The 25795-nt window shown below is 35.5% G+C and overlaps 1 protein-coding gene and 1 long non-coding RNA gene across 2 annotated transcripts in view; one reads left to right on the top strand and one right to left on the bottom strand.

Annotated features, from left to right (window-relative positions):
• Window positions 1-25795, top strand: part of LOC136030179 (protein Mpv17-like) — a 104869-nt gene that overhangs the window by 78771 nt on the left and 303 nt on the right. The gene's annotated exons all lie outside the window — the stretch shown is intronic.
• LOC136030170 (uncharacterized) lies at window positions 1610-16782 on the bottom strand. The gene is made up of 3 exons (XR_010618204.1): window positions 16635-16782; window positions 7167-7310; window positions 1610-2053 (listed from the first exon to the last, which is right to left on the bottom strand). It is a non-coding gene; the product is annotated as an uncharacterized LOC136030170 (long non-coding RNA).

The raw sequence follows: 25795 nt of genomic DNA, 5'->3' as shown, positions 1-25795 counted from the left end.
TGAAAAAGGGGAAAAAGTAGCAAGAATTTATTTAGGACATTTCACGAGACTTTTAGGACTAAGTGGACAATTCAATAGTTTAGTATTAAAGGGTGATCTAGGATTGTTTCCATTGAGGGTAATTAATGGGTTAGAATGATAGAATACTCAGAAAAGATGACTGCTTTACCAAATGATAGATTAGTAAATGCAGCGTTTCAGTAGGTATTGCAGGATGAAAAAAAAAAGTTCATAGGCTTCCAAGGTGAGATCAATCTTAAATAGTTGCGGGTTATCAGGAGTTTGGAACAAAGGGAAGGAGATGGGACTAGAAGCGGAAAAAGTAGCAAAATTAGTAAAAAGTTTGGTGGAGGATCAGGAGATTCAGAAATAGCACTTTTAAGTCACGGCCTCGGCGTTTACCAGCAATGGAAGGAGGTCTGGGGATATGATATATCCCCAGATATTTTAGGAGGGTTTCAATAGTGAAGAAATTAAGCGGTATATATCAGAGATTGGTAGTTTTTAGCAGTTGGAGAAAGGAGGAAATATTTAGGGAGGATAAGGGTAATAGATGGTCCTTACTCATGTTCTATGTGTGGAGAAAATGGCAAGGATCTACTTCATATCATGGGTCTTAGTCCCGAATTACAGGATTTAAGGTTGGTTTCAATGATGGAACCTAAAAATTATGGGACAATAAGGAAGATAGTAAAATATATAAAGCTGGGAATGACGTAGAGATTTTTGAAAGGCGTGGAGGAGGGAGGAGGAATTGCTGAAATTAATATTGAATGTGCGTAAGCTGTTTTTTTTTGTAATCATGACTTTCCTTACTTTTAGGAACAGTTGTTGAGGATTTTGAAGGAAACCTTAAGTCGATCTGTGCAACCAGGTTGTCAAAAAGGCAGAAACTCAATAGGAAATTTGAAAAACATGTGCTTTAAACAGAGGTAGCTGCTTGTTCAGCTTCATTTGTGAAAAAATCTTTTTTAAATCTTGCACAATTCATTTTAATAGCATAATTATAGCACAACTAATACCTTTTGTCTGCAAATTTTTAAGGGTTTAAAATATTTCTATATTTGAGAGATAACTGTTATCTGTTTACATATATTTGATATATAGACCTTGAAATGTGTTACAATTCTCTGTAGTAACTAGGACACTTCCTAGTTTTCCACAAAGATTCTTATGGAAACACGCCAAGCCTTGGTTAGATGTCCGAAACTACTTGAGTTTAATTTGATTCTTATGAGAGTACGGGGTTTTCCAAGGTTGAACTCTTCCCCGTAGCATAAATCCGCTCCTCTATGTTATCAAAATTAAGACTGAAAGTTTTGCATTGCCTATTGATTGCTCTAAAATTATGTGCGACCTATCAGTCTATTTATCTATTTTATAATCATAATTCTATTAATTCAGCAGTGTAGATTCATGAGTGTAAAGATACGGTACTTCTTTTTCTAACACAAAAACAATTCTAGGACTGTGATTTTGAGTAAGATCACCTTCACAACCGACTCAACCTTTTTATCAGGGTTCCTTAAAAAAATTCCTGACTCTAGGAGGAGTAATTAGTAGATATGATTAGCTTTAAGAATACAAAATACTAGAGTTTTATATAAACAAGATTTTAAATCTTTATTTAAATAAAGAGTAAATAAAATGTCTCGAATTTATTTTATTGATTGTTTGTTGACTCAGGAGACGATTTCTTGGCTGAGAAGCAGAGGCTGTACAAGGAGCATAAAAGCTTGAATGAGCAGCAAACTCGTTTAGCGAGAGATGAGAAAAAAGTATAATTTATTAAAAATGTAAAGGGTTCTATTTCTTTTTAAATATTAAAAAAGGGGAGAAAAAAGGCATAGACAAGAATTTTATGGAGAATGAAACTAACTTAAGGTTGAGAACCCTTGATTTTTATTTAAAATTTACAATTACAAGAAGTCTGGTCTGCTGCAGCGCCTTTTTCTGTGAAAATGAATGCTATCACACAAAAAGACGGCAATAGACGGTACAGACTAAACAGAATTAGGATGACCGAAATTTACTGCTCAGCTCTGATTTGAACCTAGAAAAGAAAAAGGACATTAATCCTTTGGAGATAAAAGACATGTAAAGAAGAGATAAAAATAAATAAACAAAGAGGAGAAGAGGGCTAAAACATAAAACCAGACTTAATATTATTATTAGAAAAAACAGAATTAATATTCGGTCCTCTATGAAGTTTAGGCTTTAAAATACTGAAATGGGTGACTGCTTCCTTCGAACGTGAAAGTTTATTACGAAAGCAAAGTCATATTGACTTTTATATATCGAAGCCAAGTCATATTGCTTCGATAGATAAAAGAAAAGAAAACAAGATCTAAGAGCTCATATGGCACTTGTGACGAGGCCGGAAGAAACAAGAGCTCAAATACTAGCAAAACTCTAAGAATCAATAGATTGATTTAAAAGAAAAATCAGAGGCTTAATGCCGGCAGGGATTTAAAATAACAGCTCTGAGTCACGAGGTCTTACTAAATATCAAAATTAATTAAGATACGATCACCCCCTCGTAAGTTATAAATACCTCATTTTTTTTCGCTTTTTCTTCTCCCTTTAGCCACAGATATGGTAGAATCGGGGAAAAACAACTTTATCAAGTCAACTTGTGCAGCTCCCTGACACGCCTACTAATTTTCATCGTCCTAGCACGTCCAGAAGCACCAAACTCGCCAAAGCACTGAACCCCACCCCCTACCTACCCCAAAGAGAGCGGATTCAGTACGGCTAAGTCAAGCACGTATCTAGGACACTTGCTTATTGTACCCACTAAGTTTCATCCCGATTTCTCCACTGTAAGCGTTGTCCAAGATTTCCAATTTCCCCCTGCAACTCCCCCCTCCCCAGTGTCAACAGATCTGGATGGGATTTCAAATAAGAGCTCTGAGACACAAGTCCCTTATAAATATCAAATTTCAATGAGATCCGGTCACCCGCTCTTAAGTTAAAAATACCTCAATTTTTCTATTTTTTTTTCAAATTAACACCCCCCCCAACTCCTCCAAAGAGAACAGATCTATTCTAATTATGTCAATCACGCATCTATAACTTATGTTTATTCTTCCCATCAATTTTCATCCCAATCTTCCGACTCTAAGCGTTTTCCAAGATTTCTATTTTCCCACTCCACCCCCCCCCCCATTTCCCCGGATTCAATTCGAAATGAAAAAGATACCTCAAATTTCGTTTCGGTTTTGAAAAATTCCGGTTTCCCCCTTCCAACTCCCCTCAATGTCACCAGATCTGGTCTGGAAAATAAGAGCTCTAAAGCACAAGATCCTTCTAAATATCAAATTTCATTAAGATCTGATCACTCGTTCGTAAGTTACAAATACCTCATTTTTTCGAATTTTTCTGAATAACTCCCCTCACCCCCCCCCCCCTTCAACTCCACCAAAGAGAGCATATTCGGTCCAGTTATGCTAGTCACGTTTCTTGGACATGTTTTAATTCTTCCCACCAAGTTTCATCCTGATCTCTCTGCTTTAAGTGTTTTCCAAGATTTCCGGTTCCCTCCAACTCCCCCCCCCAATGAAGCTGGATCCGATCAGGATCTACTATAAGATATCTGAGTTACAAGGTCCTTCTAAAAATGAAATTCCATTAAAATCTGATCGCTCCTTCGTAAGCTAAAAATACTTCATTTTTTGATTTTTTTCAGAATTAACCCTCCCCCCAACCCCCGAATAGAGCGGATCCGTTCCATTTATGTCAATCATGTATCTAGGACTTCTGCTTATTTTTCCCATTAAGTTTCATCCCGATCCCTCCAATCAAAGTGTTTTCCAAGATTTTAGGCCCCCCAACTCCCTACAATGTCGTCGGATCCAGTCCAGTTATGTCAGTCACGTATCTTAGGCTTGTATTACTCTCCCCCTCAATGACGCTGGATCCAGTCAGGATTTAAAATAAGAGCTCTGAGTTAAAGGGTCCTTCTAAATACGAAATTTCATTAAGATCTGATCACTCCTTCGTAAGTCAAAAATGCCTCATTTTTTCTAATTATTAAGAACTACCCCCCCCCCCCCCCCAACTTGCCCAAATAGAGCGGATCCGATCCGGTTATGTCAATCGCGTATCTAGGATTTCTGCTTATTTTCCCCACCAATTTTCATCCCGATACCTACGCTCTAAGTGTTTTCCAAGAGTATAGGTCCCCTTACCAATGTCACCGGATCCAGTCGGGGTAAAAAAAAAAAAGAAAAAAGAGCTCTAAGACACGATATACCTCTAAATATCAAATTTAATTAAGATCCGGGGGTTAGTTGCCCTCCAATCACTTTTGACTATTAAAAGAGTCATTGGCCCTTTCAATATCTGATCGAATGAGCCCTTTTCGAAGTTTATTCAACAACAAATGGCCATCTCGTAATTAAAATCAGATGCATTTTCGGGAAAATACGACGAGTGGGGATTGTCCACCCTCCGATCACTCTGGATCTTAAAAAGAGCAATAGAACTTCTGATTACCAGTCCAATGGGCCCCCTCCTAAGGTATTACGATCACACTTTTTATCTAACCTTGTGCGCCTACAGGACATAACTTACATCCCTTGCCCTGAGAGATGTGGCGGGTTGTCATCCTCAAAGACATGATTCCAGACCTTTCAATTACGTTGAATAAAATAGATATCTGAAAATTTTTATTGGATGTGTTTTAGGAAATGGTGGGCGGGGAGGGGGGTAGTTGCTCACCAATCACTTTCGACTATTTAAAAGGAGATCGCCTCTTTCAATTTCCAATCGAACGAGCTGTTTTCGAAGTTTCTTTGACAACAAATGACCATCTCAAAATTTCTCTCAGTTTCATTTCGGGAAAATACGAGGTATAGGAGGGGGGGGGGGTTCATCCTGTGATCACTCTGAATCTTAAAAATAGAACATCTTATTTCCAATCAAACAAGACTCCTCTGAAGTTTTTACGACCGACCTTTCTATATGTACCTTATATAACCCCGGGAAATATCTTGACTTGCCCTGAGGTTTGGGGGTTGTCATCCTCAAAGACATAATTTCCAGTCCTTTCAATTACATTGACCAAAATGGCTATTTCAAAATTTTATTGGATGTGTTTGGAGAAATGGTGGGCGATGGAAGGGGGTCAGTTGCCCTCCAATCACTTACAAATATGAAATAGGGCACTAGCCCTTTCAATTTCCAATTGAATGAGCTCTTTTTTAAGTTTATACGACAACTCCTTCGATACGAAGTGCCCTGGTTTAAACAAAGAAATAAATAAATAAAAATACATTGTGCCCACATCGGTCTTTATTTAGGCAGCGCTATTGCACTGCCTAGGATGAGACTCTTCTTTTTCTATCTTCTTCCTACAACTAGAGTAACTGACGCATACATACAAGCAACTGTAAGCGGAGATGACATTAAAAAGATAAGAAATACATGCTCGCTACCGCGGCAGTAAATATAATTGTTATTAAAAATTTTTAAGCATATATTCAAGTTCTGGTTTAATAGTTACAAAGTTTAATAAAACAAGCTTGCAATTTCCTGTGAATTGCTAAATAATTAACAAGCAGTATTAACAGAGACTATGCACATCTTTTGATAAACTCTTCCCGGAGGAGTGTGATATTTTAGTCATTTTAGTGTTTCATATGTTGGACATTCCAGCCAAGTGTATCAGCATACGAGTTTCCCCTTTATCGTTCTTTCTGCATGTGTCTTAATATAACGGAAAGTTCAAATTAATTCAAATTATTTACAGCTTGGGTTATAACGTGCGTTGTAACATCATGACAAGATCGTGTTTTAGGACAACTGCGAAAGAACTGAATATTCTGGCGTGAACAGGGGCATCACACGTCTGTCTACAAAGCTCAAAGATATTCTGAACATGGCCACTCCTCGTACAACCATTGATAAAATTAGCCATCTTGCTGCATGTGCCATCTCCGTAATGAGACTGCAAATGGAGTCCCAGGCAGAAAAGTTCCACGACAATAACACTTGGATTACCAAAGATATAATCCTCCTTATTGAAATGAAACATCACAAAGAATATGTCACATGAAACGTCACATTACAACAAGAATTCCGATTACAGCAGTTGAGAGACCCAACCAACATTTGAAAAAGAGAGTTGAGTGAGAAATAAGAAAGGCAAGAAGTGGAAGGATTGCAAAACTGAGTTCCAGACGAGCTCCGATGTTGCACACCTGTGACGTTATTTCATAAGAAAATTAAATTAATATTTACAAATAAAGAAAAGAAAAGACGATCTAAAGAAAAGCCTTTCTATAATCCAATTGCATCTAAAACCTGAGCAAAGTTTTAAGCCAATAAAAAAACAAAAATTTTTGAGCCATTAAATCCTTTGCAAGTAGCCTCTCTGTTCCTCTATTGTTAAGACTTTTCAAACAAATTAGTAAAAGGTTAGTAGAAAATAACTGGTAAATGTAATTAAAGAAATGAAAATAAAACTCTGATGGTAAAGGCAACATTTTAAAAACAAATTAAATTTACGATTGCCAACAAAACTAACTGTCTAAAAACCCCTTAACAAGTATTGGTTCTGGCCCCAAATCAACTACCACATTAAGGTCTGAGTCATAAGGTCAGAGACCTTATGGCAGATATACTGTCATATGGTCAAAGATCAAAACTGTAAGGGAATCCCTTAAATGAGACAAAGCACCAGGACCAGGTGGTGTCACAGAGATGCTTATAAATACTTTCGCTGCTGATGTTATTGACTCATCTCTCAATGGCGTATCAGCTGCTTGGCCCACTGGTCGAGCCCCATAGATATTACACAATGCAACACTGGTTCCTAATCCTAAAAGAAGGCTCAAGGATGAACTTTGAGGAATACTTCCCTATTAGCCTGATGAGCCACTGAAATAGAACACTGCCTCGGCTGCTCTTTACTTTCACTTTACTATTACATCGTGAAAGCTTTACATACAAAGACATTGTCTACATTGTTAACTTTCGTTGTTGAACACAATGTTTAGTTCTAATGTATACATTGTTTAGTTTAACGAATTTAAGTGGATTGTTCAGTTGATCCTAAAAAAAAAAAAAAAAAAAAAACATAGCCTTATTTCATGCCAAAATAATAATCTAATAATCATTATTTAGGTATTGCATGCAAAAAAGTACAAAAGCTAGTATCTTACCTTAATATTATTTGAGTTCGTTAGGAACATGGCAACCCTGTCAATACCTATACCCCAGCCACCAGTTGGGGGGAGGCCATATTCCAAGGCAGTACAGAAATTCTCATCTATAACTTGCGCTTCATCGTCTCCAGCAGCTTTGTCCTAAGAAATATGCATTGGATAATTGGAAAAAAAGAATAGAAGAACAAAGGGCAAAATATGAACAATGAATAAATACATCGAAGTTCCAATTGAATAGAATATTCGATATTTTTAGATTTAAAAGTCGAAATAGCCAGCCCAGAGTCTTTTACTTATATTCGAGCTCAAAGAAAACATTTGGAACTAAATTAATGTCAATCTTTTGTTCGAATGGGAATAGAATACTTCTTACTTTAAAAATGAGCAATATACATTATGAAATACACAGAGGGCTTCAAACAAAGAAGTTCAGGAAAAAAAATTTGACTTTCACAGTCGGATAATCTGATAAAAACTCGACTAAGTAAAAAAAAAAAAAAAAAAAAAACCCGATAAAGTGCTTTCTGCCAAAGAAGAAATTAAGTTCAATACTAAGACATTAACCAATAGCTTCTTTAGCTTCAGAGGGATTTTTCGTCAAAACACCTTAAAAGTTAGCTTGCTTCATCCATTTTCATCATTAGAATAACAACAATTCCAATTTTTGTTTCTATTTTTCTTCCAAATTTCAAATAACACACACACACAAAAAAAGGAGAGTCTCAAGTGATATTGAAAAAAAAAAAAAAAAAAACGGTTGTCAGTAATGTTTGTGAAAACCCCTACTTCTTCTTTAGTTTATTAAAGAATCGATAAAACGTAATCAGTCAAAATGATGATAAAAATAGAAATAAAGGTAATAAAGCTAGTTAATAAATTAGGCCTATATGAAGGAAATAAAAAAAAATAGTATTACAGAAATTTCACGATCAAAAACTCATAAATGTCTATTTAAAGTAGTCGGCTTACCTAAATAGAGAAAGCCGAAATTTTTCTCAACATTTGTTATCATTTTTCTGATTTGGCAATATTCCGGACTTTTTGTTGGAAATAAATTTTGTGTTTTTCCCCCTTTTTTTTCTTTTTAGTTTTTTTGGTTTTTACTTTTTTTTAGTTTTTTTAGTTTTTTTTCTTTTTAGTTTTTTGTAGTTTTTACCTTTTTAGTTTTTTTCTATTTTTATTTTTTTAGTTTTGTTTTTCTCCTTTATTTTTCAGTTTTTTTCTTTTTTTTATTTTATTTTTTGGTTTTTTAGCTTTTTGGTTTTTTTTATTAGTTTTTAGTTTTTTTTGTAGTTTTTACCTTTTTTTAGTTTTTTTTTACTTATGTCCTGGTCGTCATTTATATTCCCTATGTCCCGGTCGTCATTTGCATCCCGCTGTCCCGGTCTGTAATTTTGTCAGTCGACAAACATGACGTCAGTCGACACAAAAACATGACGGCACTCGACAGACACACACACACAGACAACTTATTATATATATATATATATATATATATATATATATATATATATATATATATATATATATATATATAAATATATATATATATATATATATATTTGTATATATTTATATATATATATATATATATATATATATATATATATATATATATATATATATATATATATATATATATATATATATATATATATATATATATATATATTGTATATATTTATATATATATATATATATATATATATATATATATATATATATATATATATATATATATATATATATATATATATATATATATATATATATATATATATATATATATATATATATATATATATATATATATATATATATATATATATATATATATATATATATATATGTATATATATATAGATATACATATATATATATATATATATATATATATATATATATATATATATATATATATATATATATATATATATATATATATATATATATATATATATATATATATATATAGTTGTATATTATTACTGATATGCATCAAAAAATATCGAAGACCAGAAGTGAGATGCAAACCCCACAAACTTTTACACAAAATGTAAGACACTTTACTGAAAATATTGAACTTTCAAAAGAGAAGTAAAATCGGGAGAAGCTTGACTTGGCATCAAACAGTTCGTGGTAACGATCAGTAGTAAAGAGCTACCCAGCTCAATATTAACCAAAACTCTAAGAAATGGAATTTTTATACCAATAGCTACATCAAACGAATCGCATTTTAATGCTGATTTTAAACATATAAGTTTCAACAAGTTTATTCTTACCCATCAAAAGTTATGAGCCTGAGAAAATTTGCATTATTTCAGAAAATAGTGAAAAATACCCCCCAAAAGGCGCTGAATCTTAATAAAAATCACACCATCAGATTCAGCGTATTAGAGAAACCTATTGTAGAAGTTTCAAGCTCCTATCTAAAAAAATGTGGAATTTTGTATTTTCTTTTTGCCAGAAGGCACATCATGGATGCATGTTTATTTGTTTGTTGTTTTTTTTTTCCCCAGGGTTGATTGTATCGACCTAATGGTCCTAGAATCTTGCGAGAGGGCTCACTCTAACGGAAATGAAAAGTTCTAGTGCCCTTTTTAAGTAACCAAAAAAAATGGAGGGCACCTAGGCCTTCTCCCACGCTAATTATTTTCCCAGAGTCAACAGATCAAAATTCTGAGATAGCTATTTTATTCAGCGTAGTCGAAAAACCTTATAACTATGTATTTGGGGACGACTCACTCCCTCAAAGTCCCTGTGGGAGGGACTACAAGTTACAAACTTTGACCAGCGCTTGCATATAGTAACGGGTATTGGGAAGTGTACAGACGTTTTCAGGGGGTTTCAGGTTTGGGGATAGGGGTTTAGAAGAGGGGGATATTTTGGGGGAACTTTCCATGGAGGAATTTGGAGACAATGTGTATGCACTCAAATTCTACTCAAGTACTCTTAGAAAACCTTTCCTCTGTGGCTCTACTTCACAAGCTGAACGAATCAAAGTTCTTCAAGTGTTTAAGAACAACATAGCAGTAAATACAATTTTCGTCAGTAAAATTGCTGACACTTCTTTTGACCTGCCAGATGCCTATGTCCTTATCCAGATATCCGCCCATGATGGCTCTAGACGTCAGGAGGGACAACGGTTAGGAAGAATCTTGAGACCCAAAAAAGGTGCCATTGCTGAAGATTACAAAGCGTTCTTTTGCACCTTAGTATCTGCGAGAACAATGCCTTTGTAAGATAGTGTTGAAGGAAAGATATATCTCTGTGCTGAATTTAATGTGGTGGTATTCAAGGCTGCCTGTAGAAAATAGCCTTTCTTGCTATCAGCTTTATCATATACACCAAAATATACTTCTCTCCAAGCATAAAATACTATTCAGATAGTGGAAGCAAAAAACTGAAAAAAATGGCTAAAGTATAGGGATGTAATTGGATAATCATATGGAGTGTAAACGTGTAAACTAGGTCCCTATAATATAATGTGTGATATAGGTCTCTTTATAAATCCTATCTGCGATGACCCACTTTCTCTCAGCTTTGATGATCCAGCAAAGACTATTTGGTTTTTCATAGTTAAAGTGTTGTCAACATTTGGCCATTTCGAAGTTAATCTACCACCTTAATCCACTTAAAAAAAAAATTCAATTTTTACTTTCCTTTGTCTGGAAAGTCTAGAATTCTTTAAACATGAATGTCCTACTAAAGATTTTATAAGTTCGTGACACCAAGGAGTTTAAAATGTTTCATTAGCATTTGGGTGGGATAAAAATTCCATACTAATTAGCAAGGGGTTCAGAGAGAATCTTTGAAAAATGTGACTTGTTTGACTGTTTTCTATAAAACAATCCAACTTAACTTATTGATGGGTTTAGGACTTCTATTTGGGCATTTCTAAGCATATATTAATGGATGCTACAACATTTGGTTGAGCCTTGTCATGTTACAAAATAACTTTATCATTTCTATTGGGATTTTTCTTGTAATCCTTGGCTGTAACATATCAATTGCCATCATTAGATCTCCTTCATGATTTTTTCATTCAGATTCAGTAGTTCATAATACATTATGCTATTCTGTTGATGGTGTTGAGAATGAAACATGACTAGAGTTTATATGCATTGTCTAACATTTTTTATTAAGGTAATGAGTGCAGTTTTTATTACCTAACACAATGCAATACAAAGAAACTTTCTTTTTGACATTAGAGCAGTTGTTTGTTGGGTTACCACTCCAACAAAACTAATGGTACTACTCAGGGTCTCTTAAAAGTACTATCACAATGTAAAAAGCACTACCCTCCAAAAAATTTGCAAATAAATAACCTAATTATCAGAGTGGATAACAATCCTTTTGATTGAAGTTCAGTATTGGGAGAGAAATAGTCCTGCATCCACAAAGAATAATTTATGAAACAAAGCAAAAAATAATAATAAAAACAGCCAGAATAAGTGAGACAATTCACCAATTGAATTGGACAAAATTCTTTGCTTAGCAATAGATTTTGCCTGCCTACAACCTTGATTTTCATTAGATATGTGGACAGGTTGTCTTAAATTAGACAGGGGGAAGATACTGATTGAATCTTTTAACATGAAGTTATTATAAATTGGGCTTATGGAAATATCTACTGTATCTCTACTGTAGCAAAATTTCTATATATATATATATATATATATATATATATATATATATATATATATATATATATATATATATATATATATATATATATATATATATATATATATATATATATATATATATATATATATATATATATATATATATATATATATATATATATATATATATATATATATATATATATATATATATATATATATATATATATATATATATATATATATATATATGTATATATTCTAAATCGCCTCTGCAAAAAGAGCTAAAGGATCATGGTTCAAAAAATGTCGACGTCTAAAAACAGAATCAAAGCTGTCATTTTTATTTTTCAACTTCAGGCTTTATCTATTGAAGTTTTGTGTTTATGCAATAGTTCCCCCAGTTGTTGATGGGTCCTACCAGTGTAAAACTTCCCACATGAACATGGGACTGCAGACGCCAGTACCCAGTATATGGTCAGTTTTACCCTTTCCTGGCTGAAAAAAAACGTTCAACTTTTTGTTTGGTTTTAAAGAAAAACAAAAATTATGGTTTTTAAATTTTTTCAAGTGTGATGCTGACTTTTGAGATGTATGGTACCATGATTTGATTTTATTTATTATACCCCTTTCTTTGCTTCATGTGTCATGCAAAGTCAGTGTGGTTTTAGAATGTGTTTACATAAAGAATAATTTTCTGTCTAAAATAGCCTATAAAGCTAATGCATACTATTTTAATTTGGATTTGTTGCTAGTCTTGTCTATTGAAATTGTTTGCATATGAACAAATGGTGTTTGATGTCTTTTGTCTATAATTTATATGATACCAATTTTTTATTTCTGACACAAGTCTGACAAGAGTTCACAAAGTGGATTTGAAATCGAATATCTACCCCACCTGGATACAACATGGAAACATACCCAGCTTTATTACACTTTAAACAGGCATAAGAAAATGATGAGGCACATGATGAGGTGTCCTCAACACCACATCAAACCTATATCTACTGTTATCACATCCTTCCAATGAAAAAACGATTTCCTCCAAGAAATTGGTATTTTAAAGAGAGGAAAAACGCAACACAAAATTCTAACCTGGTGGTGCTGACCTTTGTTTCATAGACTTTCAGCCAGGACATGCAATGGGGGGTTGGGAGCGTGCCATCCAGTTCTTTCAGGCACCTTCCCCAGATTTCTCCAGGCACTTTGAAGTTGTGTCAACTATGGCTGCACCTACAGAGCTACGCCACTGACCCCCGTCCCAAACCCAATAAATAGCAACATTAGGACACCAAACATTGCCCTTACAGACAGCTGACAAAACCCCTTTTTGGTTTCTACTTTTGTATAGATAGGGGGGTAGAAGAGAAGGATATGTTTGATAGTTTGTAGCAGTATGCCCTGTTATAATCAAATCTGTTTGGTTACTCAAAAATATTAGTTGAAGATTTGAATTTGGTTTTGGTGACAATTTTGAAGCAAGCATAAATTTAAATGAAGAGATTATTGTGCCACTGAGGTGACTTGGTTTTCTACCTCTAAATGACTAATGATCACCTGAGAAATATATACAGCAGCCAGGCTATTGGTCATCATCTTGTTTGTCTTTAAAACAAGTAGTACACATACCCACCCACTCTTTGGGGAGTATATTGGACCTTATCCTCACAAATTTTGATGATTTTTACTCCCCCCCCCCTTTTTTCTCTTAGGCCTGTTGGCAAGTCAGACCACAAAACAATTCTGTGGAAAGCAAGAGAGCCCTTACCAAAGCCTAAAATATCCCACGTCACTGTGCGTCCTTGTATGGAGTTGGCCATCTGTGAATATGGTTGATGGATTGGATGACTTCCCTGAAGTGCACAGTAACAAGCCCTTGGATACTAAGGTATCTTTCCATATCACTAATTGTGGCCCTATCTTTAACTGGGAAAAGTCCAGATTAACTGCTCCCTCTAAATTTTTCAACATGTCAAGACACTATTTTCTATCAAGCCATCTGACCAGGGCCATCATGTTTGGGGGCAGGAAGAGGGGACCCCCCCCCTAAAAAAAAAATTCGGTCACTCAATTAAAAAAGGGTCAGTAGAATCAAGAAACACAGAACCATAATTTTTCTGATGGCAGTAAAATTCTTTGTTTGGTTTAATATAGACCAGCAAAATACTGACATGTCATCTACGGAAAAGGCAAACTTGTTTGTTAAACACAGCAGTTTTAATCACTCCTGCTGTAAGTTTACAGATGGCGCAACAATTTTTCATTTGGTTAAATAATGAGCATTAAAATAGTAACATGATATGCACCAAAATCTGAATCTTGGCTGGTAAGCAAAACAGTTGTACCAACACATTCAGTGATTTTACACACTACATTTAAATGAGCATTATGCTAATTATTGACATTAAAAATCGGTAAAATAACCAGCCAGTAGGTAAAATTCCTTGCTCGCCCCCCACCCCCCAAAAATTTTGGGGCAGAATTGACCCTCCTTATATATAAACTAGTCAAATCAGAGAAAATAACTTTATCAAGTCAATTTGTGCAGCTCCCTGTGACACACCTACCAATTTTCACTGTCCTAGCACATCCAGAAGCACCAAGCTTGCCAAAGCACTGAACCCCACCCCCTAACTCCTCCAAAGAGGGCAGATCCAGCAAGGTTATGTAAATCATGTATACAACATTTATAAGCAATTTCCAAAATTTCCAGTTTCCCCCTCCAATGTCAACAGATCTGGTTAGGATTTGAAATAAGAGCTCTGAGACAGGAGTTCCTTCTAAATATCAAACATAATTAAGATCCAGTCACCTGTTTTTAAGTTATAATACTTCAATTTTTCTAATTTTTCCAAATTAACAACCCCCAGCTGCCCTACAGAGAACATATCCATTCAAATTATGTCAGTCATGTATCTATAACTTGTGCTTATTCTTCCCATCAAGTTTCATCCCAATCTTTCCACTCGTAAGCATGTCACTGGATCTGGTTGGGATTTAAAATGATAAGTTCTATAGCACAAGATCCTTCTAAAGACCAAATTGCATTAAGAGTCAATCACCCATTCATAAGGTACAAATACTTGATTTTTGCAAAATAATCATCTTGTAAGCAAATATTGAAGCAACTCTTTTTGGTCTAGTGGGTAAACTTGTCCCCTGGTGATTGTGTAAAATTTAATTCCCCCATTGACTATTGGTTCATTTTTCAAAAGAATATCATAAATTGGGTCAATATTCACAGGGAATTTAAATATTGACCCTATCTATGATATTAAAGTAATTAACTAAGATTCAATTTTACTAATTTTTCCTCAGTTGCCCTTTGATTCTCATTGAAGTAACTCAAATAGCTGCTTTTCCCTATGTGGATAAGTAGTGACAATCATATTTATTATTATTGGTGGTGGTTTTTATTTATTTTTTTAGATTAGTTTTCTTTTAATTTTCTATCTTGCGCTGAGGATGCCTTGTTTGGATACAGGCAAAATATCTGCATTGTTTTAGTCTTTCCTCTCTACTGGCTGTTGTCTCATTTGAAGTTTTCTTTTTGTAGAGTTTCATCACTCTTTGTTGTTTATTGTCATGTCTGGCCAGTTTGGCTTAAGAACTTTCATTAATGAAACATATAATGTGACCTAAGAGTGACCTAAATGAAGAGATCTAATCCCCCTTCCCAAAAGTATCTGATTGAAGCTGTAAGATACCATATTGTTTGAAAGAGTTCAAAGAACATATAAAACTCAAAATGACCAGAAATAACAGGTAGCAAAATAGTACTACTGAAGTAATGAGTGATGCCAGAACAATGCATTACTTACTAGTTAAAAATGTTAATATGCTAATATATTTAATATGCTAGTTAATATGCTAATATATTTCCTAAATTTGAAAAAAAACAACATTGATATGGCTCAAAATTCTACTCAAATAACAGGAATTGCATTTTCAGAACTAAAGTCAGAGAAAAAGCAACTAGTAACTGAAAATTAAGGTAAAATATTGTTTCGTCAAAATTTCAATAGGTATAGGACCTGTCATGTAGGCAAATTTTAGGACCCTCTAGTCTAGAGGGAGAAGGAGTAGAGGTGGGTACTTGAAAATACCTTCCCAGGACAATATTTAGCCTGTAGACCCATCCCTGAAAGTTTCATTTTCCTAACCTAAACCCTTTCCAAGATAGCAAGAAGTCAATTAATTAGAATTTTACTGCAAATACTATCTGACCAAACAATTTTCTTTGTATGCCAATGTTGGCAGAAGTGAAAATCCAGTATTCTCAGCTTTACAACTTAGTTCAACCCCAATCAAGATCAACAAATACACTTCCTAAATTTAGAAAAAAAAATGACTTGGCTTAAAATTTCAGATATACTTTGACCTGTAGACACATCCCTGAAAGTTTCATTTTCCTAACCTAACCCCTTTCTAAGATAGCAAGAAGTTACTAAACTAGAATTTTACCTAATAGCCTAAAAGGAATTACATTTTCATACCCAAAACTAGAGAATAAAAACTAAAAATTAGTCAGTCACCTAGGCAAATTCCAACAACATAAGAGATTAGAAGACAATTAACATGGTCTATTAGCCTAGCTAGACAATGCTTTCGGAATGTTTTTGGCCCTGGATTTCCTTCTGAAAGATCAATTTTCCTAACCTAACTATTTTCCAAGAAAATGTTTCTGATGCTTCTGTGCCTAGGTCTTGGACAATATGATCAAAAACTGTCTGGAAAATGACCAAGATAATTAAATAGGCTACAGTATCCAAAAAGGAAGACAGCTCCATCAGAGGGGACAGGTCATTTACCTAATTAGCCAATCAAAAGTACCTACCCAAGTTTACCACAGGAGAGATCTTCAGCTCCCCGTTGAGGGAACTGAAAATATCCTGAACAACTCCTTTCACTAGCCAGCTGAAGATGGCCGGCAGGATATAGGGTAGACCCACCGGTTGTCGGTCACAGACTAAATCCCGGGCAGAATCTTTAGGCCTTTTTTCGCGTCAACCAGCTGGTTTAACCAATGACAGCTTTGGTTTAACCAGCTTGTATGATTAACGCAAAAACGGAAAAAATTACATATGGTTGAGCTCAAACAAAACTGGTTCGCGAAAACACTTTTTACTTGTCGGTTTGGGCAAAAAATTTCAAACATAAGACATCCGTATAGTGTTAAGAGTGTCATTCTATTATAATTAAATGATTTAGCACTGGCTTAATTTCCTCCGGATTTGACATATTTCACATTAGTTTGAGGTCAGAGAGAATTGAAAAATGATCTAGCATACTCTCTGGTATATTTGAAGAGATAGGAAGGGTCAGAATTAGTGGAATCTTGGGTTAAATTGTTCAGGTAATATATTGGAAAATGTTGTATTCATACTGTAAAAGCAAAATTATCTATCAAAAAGACCTAAATGATAAGACTTTAGCTTTGTTGAGCTACCCTAAACAGAGGATAAAATTCTAGTTTGACTTCTTTTTGTTTTGATTTGGAATTCTACTAGCCTACCAGGCTATAGATTAAATTTCCAGTCAAATTCCAGTTTAGCTACTTTTTGCTATCTTTGATTGGGGTTATGTTAGGTGAATGAAACTTTCAGTGATTAATCCATAGCTAAAAACATACTCTGAGAAGCTATTGCTAAGCTTATGTGATAACCCTCTTCTGTTTTTAAATCTTGGAATTTTGCGTATTGGACTGGTCTGTAACTATTAAAATTTTGGTAAAACAACATCTTACCTTAATTTTCAGCTAGCAGTTTCTGTTTCTCTGGTTTTAGCTCTAAAAATGCAATTCTTGTTATTTGAGTAGAATTTTAAGCCATATCAGTGTTTCATATTTAAATATAGGGAAATGTATATCCTGAAAGTTTCCTCATTTTCCTAACCTAAACCTTTTTCAAGATAATATAAATTTATCTAAAATAGAATTTTACCAAACAGAACTTTAACCTAATAATTTGTAATAACATATTGTTCAGGCTAGCATTTGCAATCCCTACAAATTTTGGCTCTTCACAATAAAGCACTATTACAGGCTTAGCCTAACAAAAGAAAGTAGCAAACTGCTTAATCTTAATAAAAAAAAATCCAAAGGACTTTATATTTCTTCAATACAAAATATATATTAATTTTTGTTTTCAGTAGAATACTAGTTAAGTATAAACCAGCAAATGTTTAAGAATTTTTTGAGGGGGGACAGCTGCCTAAAATTAACAAAATATTTCTGATAAGCACAAAAATATAACAAATTAAGCTAAACTAGGCAAATAGTTTTTTTCTCACTCAACAGTTACCATAACACATAATGTGTTGTAAGATTTTTGCAGTACTTGTGTATTATAGCCACCACATTCAAGTTCTATTGAGAAGTTTAGTTTGGCTAATGTTAATGACATAAAATAAAATATGATGAATATATAAAACTTTATCAACAAAATTATGAAAACTACAACAAAGAATCCTGGAATTTGTAAATCAGCATCATATCTAAATATACTGTATCTTACATTGTGATAGATTGTTTTAACGCCCTACTGTACAGGGGTAAATATTAAAATTATGTATCATAGGCAATTATCTGAAGAGTAATCTATTAAAAGTCTCCTGAGCTAACTAGGGAAGTTTTTTCTTTCTTTTTTACTTGCTTTAGCCTGTATCCAGTTCCTGATTGCCATATAAATTCCATATTCATAGTTAAATAACATAAGCCTTTGTATATAGACTATACCTTGTTGCTAATTTTTCTGGGCATAGAATGTTTGATTTGGTAAAGCCCTAGAGAAGGACCTGAAGAGAAAGAAACATAATAAAAAAAAAAAATTCATGCTTCATAATTTTTAGAATCATAGCTGGTAACACAGTTTTATATTCAACTTTGCTCTACTTTACCCCTCAATCCTCCCAATATAAAAATGTATTGCTGAAATTTCCTATTTTCCATTTGTTTTGTCAATCTGTCTCTCTAACTTCATCCCATGTAGCTGTAAATTAAACAAATGTGACAAACAATAACTAGAAAAACAGGTGACAGGAGGTTAAATGCATTGAAAATATGAAATTTGAGCCATATTTCTGCACATTGGGAGGGGGATTCAGATACAGCATAGCCTAACTTAATGATTTTCTCTTGCTATGTAGGGTAATTGGAAAGTCACTTGTATATCATGCTGTCCTTTTCAGTTTTAGTTGGATAGAAAAAATCCAAAGAAAGTCCCCTTTGAAAAGATAGGAGCCACAAAGTGAGATTGTATTTGTCAAAGCTTGGAGGTTTGTCCCTTCTGTCTGTTTAAACAAAACAGAATCTTAATTGAAGCTTTGTTCATTTCTATCTTAAGGGTGCACAACAATTATGATATAAGGTACTTTTCTTTATTCAATTGTCTTCTTTGTTGTCTAAAAGACTTTTTTTTAATCTAGATGTTTCATAAATTGCTCATTTTTACCAGAAGTTCATTTGACCTACTTTGAAATCCCTGGTCTTAAAATTACATTTGACTTTGTTAAAGCTAGGAGACATAGACCTTGTGTTTGTTTAAAGAAAGTGAATAAACATTAGTAATTTGTACTACTACTAATGTAAACAAACCCATGTGTTATTTACGAATTTCTAATTGTGGATTATTGCCTCAAATAGTGAGTCAAAGACATTTTTCCATACCTAGTGTGTTATTTTCCTTATTAATAGACCCTAAAGTGTTATACTATACTTACTTACCTTGGATTTTTATTGTGTTTGATTTGTTTCTAGTTGGTGATATATAAGTGTAATTCCCTAGAGATTTCAACGTGTCCTGATTTCGACTTTTCTTTGTCGCTGTTGCCGCTCCGAAGTTGCCAATATAATTTCTTTTGGGCGAATTTGAAAAATCAGCCAAAAAGTCGGCAGCCGAAAACGTTTGGAAAGTTTGGTTATCATATTCAAAGTCCAGTGAAATTTCGTCAAAAAGCCACCAACAGACCAGAGAATTGAAGATTGTGTGATTTAAATGTGTTTGTCTAATTAGGCTAAACTTACAAGACCTCTGTCAAGAGATTTAGATAGTAAATGACTTCAGCATAGGCTTCAGTCTAGTCAAGGTTACTTGCTGAATTTCATCGGCTGTCGAGTGAGGATTGGTTGTCTGAAGAATTATCTGGATCTAAAATCAAATTCTTTTGAAGAATTTTCCATGCAAAGCGAGCCGCGAAATAATATTCCCGATAGGTAAACGTACACAGGTTGTAAGCAGAAGAGGGGCGGGTGCCTGCCGCAAGAGCCGTACGTACCTGCTGGTATTTAGTTACCCTTAAATTGCGGGGAATAGGTGAGCAGGTCCCGACGCTTCCCTTATACTTGTGTACGCTATCCGAAAATTGCGTTGAATGCTGTGACGTAAGCAATGGAGACTCTCGTACGCAATGCTGTACTGAACTTTCTCACGCGATCCATGCAAGCGGGGAACAAAATTGAAAGCATTGTTAAGCGAGCTGTGGAGTTCTTTGATCATGCTGAAATTCTTAGTGCGAAGGAGAAACTTATAACGCTTGCCAATGAGATTGGTTATGATTACGTCTATCGGAAAACGGCAAACGATTCTGATAACGTGATGGAAATGGCGAAAATCCTAGCCCTTTGCGCTAAAGAGAAAAAGCCCTTGCCTACTTTCGTAATTTTTGATCCGCAGGAAGTGCCCACCTGCCCTGATGAAGTCAGTGCCTGCGTGAGAATAAAAGTAAACGAGATGTGTCGAAAGTTTGATGCCGGATTAGGGGCTATCGCGGATAAGATCAAACTTGCATCTGAACAGTGTGCTCAGCAGCTCGCCGGGGTATCGCAGCAATGTACTACCATAAGCGACGCTATTTCCCAGGGCTCACCCACTCCCCGTTCAGCAGCGAATCCGCCATCAAAGCCACTTTACTCGGTGGTTGTGAAAGCAAACGATATGCCGCCTGAGTTAACGTCCCCACAATCCCGGAAAGACTTCTTTGCAAAGGTTTGCCCTAGCGACGTAAGCTCCGATTCTCTTACTCTGAAACGTAGCAACGATGAATGGAAGATTCTTGTCCAGTCTCGAGATGCCGCTACCCAACTTGCAGAAGCAATGAAAAGGAAGAACATAACCACTAAAGTCAAAGTTCCCCAGTTTGTCGGTATCATGAAAAGAGTACCCTCATCAGTTAGCGAGAGTGAACTCTGTCAAATTGCTGGTTGCGACAAAGTGGCGCAATGCGGATCTACGAGAGCGTTCAAGTTATTCTATGCAAGTCGACAAACACTTGAAAACGCTATCGCGAACCCGCTGAAGATTTGTTTAGAACTGTTCAGGATTGAAGAGTTCCGCTTTCTACCGAGGAGGTGTTTCAAGTGCCATGCTGTTGGTCATTTAGCAGCTGACTGTTCGCAACCAGAAAGGTGTTCGCGCTGCGGTGGCGATGGTCACAGCTCTAGTAAGGACAACCCATGTAGTAATCCGCAAAAATGCCTAAACTGCGGCTCTAGTAGACACTCTTGCTACCATGCTGCTTGTCCCTTTAACAAAGCCCAGCCTAACACTAGCACGTAAATGGAAAATCGAATATTCTGCTGGAATATGAACGGTAAAGTGTTGGACAGAATCCCCCTTCTAACTGACCTTTCTAAAGAATATAACTGTATTTGCATACAGGAACACTTTCTGACCGATGATAGTGTAAACCTTCTAAAGTTTTCCTCGGATATGCATTACCTCGTTCAACCTGCGCAAAGATCTGGGACTCGGGGTCGTCCCTCTGGTGGCCTAGCCATAATCACGCGCTCTAACTCGGGGCCCCCCGTGTGTGTCGAGCAGAATGAATGGTTCCAAGCTGCCAAAATTCATGGCGTGTTTTTCGTAAATGTTTATTTACCAACCAATTACAATGACATCGCTTCAGAAAAGAAGTTTGCAAAAGCATGCCAGAAGCTCGGAAAGTGCCTCCTCAGTTTAGTCCAGAAATCATGCCCTGTTATAATTCTTGGTGACTTTAACTGCAATCTCGACGATCATTCCTGCCCTCGGGCTGTACTATTGCTGAACGCCTTACCAAGCGGATTTAAAGTTGCTAAGAAGGATAAGTGCTATTCCTATATCAGTACCGCAAAAACCGTCTCAAATCTTGATCATGTAGTAACTTACAAACTGGACCTAGAGTCAGTCTCGGTTGGATCTGACGGTGCCTATTCGGATCATTTACCTCTCTCTTTTGCAATACCAGCCGTCAGTCCCCAGTGTGCTCCAAAAACCAAGCCTGAGCCAGCACGTGATTGGAAAAAAGTAGTCCGTGAGCAGTTCCAGCTCAATTGTGAACAAATTTTGAAGAAAATTAAAGTGCCTTTCCACCTCCTACAGTGGGATTGTGACCTAACGGAAAGCGAGATACGCCTGCAACTGAACATGTATTTCTACGAAATTTGCCACTCCTTGAGAGTAGCTGAAAGGGTTGCTGTCCCATTACGTAGCGTCCGACGTGGGTCGCGAGTGAAAGGATGGGCCTCTAACAGTGAGCTTGTGAAGGCAAGAGCAGCTGCCAAGTTCTGGCTGGGGGTTTGGCACGAGTGCGACCGGCCAAGAAGCGGGGTAGTCAATGAATTGCGGGTTTATACAAAACGGCGGTTCGCGAAAGAGCTACGAAAACATCGTAGTAGCCTCAAACGGGAAACAGTTTCAAAAATCATTGAAAACCCTAATTTGGTCTGGAAGCTCCGTGCCAGGCCTGTAGAAAGTACGGGACAAAATGCTAGTGATATAGATGAGGAAATATGGGTAGATTATTTTGCTGCTGAATTCTCCCCACCAGATGAAGTGAAAAATAAAAAGTTTAGCGAAGAGCTCGATCAGCTTATGACGAAAGAGCATAATTACCTCGTGATTTCTAGTGCGAAAATAACCCACCTTTGTCAAAAATTAAAGAAGAAATTATCCGCCGGTGCCGACCAAATCTGTGCTCTACACCTACTGAATGGTGGTCCAGTTCTATCGGAGCATTTAGCAATAGCTTACCAAATTATACTAACACATGGTATTGTACCGGACATTTTCTGTTTAGGTGTGATCACTCCAGTTTTGAAAAAGGGTAAACCTGCTCATGAACCATCGTCATACAGACCCATTACTGTATCATCTGTGTTTTGCAAGCTATTTGAAAAGCTCATAATTTCGGACATTAAAGCTAGTTGTAAAGTGCCTCCCCACCAGTTTGGATTCCAAGCTGGCTTAGGATGTGCCCATGCCTTGCATGTAGCTGCAAATGTTCTACTGGATGCCCACATTTCGAAAGAAAGCCTAGCTATAGGTGAATATGATGTACGGCGGGCTTTTGATTCGGGTATCCATTCTCAGAATATGGTTGAGCTGAGAAAGTCCGGAGTTGACCGTGCTATTGTCAAACCCTTGAATGACATGTATAGTAGGCTCAAGGTCCGTATTAAACTGTCAGGTAAATTAAGTCGTAGGTTTGCTGTGGTGAAGAAAGGTATAAAACAGGGAGCCGTATCATCACCTGATCTGTTCAACAACAGCATATCGACGGCCCAGTCAAAAGTGGCCCCTTGCTGTATTTTTAAAGGCATTGACGTGTCCCTAGTTGGGTTTGCAGATGACCTTCTAAACTTTTCAAGAATTTTGTCTTCTTTGGAATCTAACTTTAAAATTTTGGAGATGGAGTATGATGAAATTGGGTTGAGTTTTAATGTGACAAAATGTGAAGTACTGTTATTTAACTGGAATGCCTCTCAACCCGAAATCCAACTAGGGTCACAGGTGGTCATGCCCTCTAAGTCAATTGTATACCTGGGTCTGCCGATCGGTGAAACTCTTCAGCATACACGAGCACTGCTTGTAAAGCACATCGAGAAGAAGATCAGGTCAGCTTATGGAGCTTCGGTTTCCTCCAAGCGTAATCTAAATAGGTCGCTGCGTGCACAAATATTTGTTGCTGTTGCCTTACCCCATGTTCTTTACGTTTCGCCGTTCTGGAAGTTACTTACAAATTCGAATAAAGTAACTATAAGAAGAATATTCTTCAGGTACCTCAAGTTCCTACTTGAGATGCCATTAAGAACAAGTAATTCTTACCTAACGAGGCGGTATTCAGTACCTGACCCATTTACTGCGGTGGAAGCGTGTCTTGAAAAGTACCGTGATAGAGTAGAAGCGAGTAACCACCAGTGGACCGCCATTCTTACATAGCTGTATTATAGTTCCTTCGTGATTATTTTCATTTCAAGAAGTTTCGTTGTGTTTTGTATGTGCGTTTTCTTCTCTTTTGTTTTTTATCCGTCTTTTGTTCAATTGTGACGGGTTTTTCCAATATATTTATTTATTTATTATTTATTTATGTATTGCACTAAAGCCCTAGGGCCATCACAATTCCAAACAAAAAAGAAACTTCACTTTAGAATATTCAATATTGTCTAACATAACAGAAACAAAGAAAAAAAATTACCAAATTTTACTTCTGCACTCTACTGTCAACACGAGACATTGTCCAAAATTTTAAAATCTTGCAAAACATTCATCCCTCATCACATTCACCAGCCATCTCTCATCAAGCCTACACTTCATTTCTCATCTCAATCAATCCTACAAATGCATCAAATAACCCACTCTCTCATTAGTGCTTCCATAGATATGGTCAAAGTAAGAGCCATCTTGCTTACATTTTATTATATCTAGAGGTTTTCTGTAGCTAAGTCAGTACTTAAATATTTCATACACCTTTGTAAACAACCTTAAGATGGTAAAATAGGTTGGATTATCCAAATTTTTAGTTGCCACAATATATTTCAATCATTATTGTAATATAAAGGGCAGCCAATAGTAAAGGACCTGAATAAATATTTTAAGGTAATTAAAAAGGTTTATTACTCAAAAACTTGATAAAACTAAAAGGAACTTTTTAATGATTTATTACTTTAAAATATCTACATTATACACAACAATAAACCTTTGCTATAAACGGAAAGTCAGTAAGGCCCAAAAACTATTCAATACCAATTGTGGTTTGAGACAGTTTGCTGAATGTCTAAATGATTTTAGATAGTAATGAAGATAAAATGTGGTCAAACTCAACACCAATATGCAAGTAAGTAAGTATGGCAGCACTGACACATCAAGGTCTAAACTGGCAGTGCTAATTTCCACTTTGTGACCCTTTGGCCAAGAATTGCAATTAAGGGCTGGGGGCCAGAAAACTTGTGCTTTTGTACACCCTCCCTGCTTACCTTTTGCATATTTCTCCATTTGCCTATTTAGAGCTGGTTTAGATCTGTCTAACATCACTGTCCCCCATTTAAAACAAATAAACAGGCAATACTAGGAATCAAACCTGTACCCCATGGACAAAGGATTTCTTACTAAGAGTGCTTTCCACTTAGCCAAGAACATTATTACAACCAGAGTAGAACAACTATTAAAAAAAAATATTGAAAAAAAACAAGATGGATTTACAGCCATTTTCACTAATCTTCAATACACATTGTATTTTACTTAGACAAGTTATTGTAAGGCAGGTGTCAACAAAGCTCCAGCAGGGATTGCTTTACTTAAGATGCAAACTAGCATGGTGAATACTTAGCTGGTAAAAACCAAATACACTAGCAATGCCAGGAATTAAACCTGTACCCTTGGACAAAGGATTCCCAAACCAGAGTGCCAACAACTTAGCAAGGAACACAAATGTGACCAGAGAACTATTATTTGAAAAAAGAAAGATTGAAAAAAACTCAATTCATGGTTGTTGCTTTTCTCTACTGTCCCATAAACAATATATTTTATTTAGACAAATTAATTTTAAGACAGGTATCAACAAAACTCCATCAGGGATTGTATTTACTTAAGATACAACAAGCAATGTGATTGCATAGCTTTGTGATATTCTAGTCTTAAATAATGATAAAAAAGCAAATTTACATTTCCTATTTGTTTTCCAAACCATTTTAAGCAAAACCATTTGCAACAGCAATATGTCCATGGTTAGATTAGTGTCTAT

The sequence above is a fragment of the Artemia franciscana genome, chromosome 8, assembly GCF_032884065.1.
Source record: "Artemia franciscana chromosome 8, ASM3288406v1, whole genome shotgun sequence".
Taxonomy (NCBI): Eukaryota; Metazoa; Arthropoda; class Branchiopoda; order Anostraca; family Artemiidae; genus Artemia; species Artemia franciscana.
The sequence above is the reverse complement of the archived record's forward strand: the minus strand, read 5'-3'. Positions and strand labels throughout refer to the sequence as shown.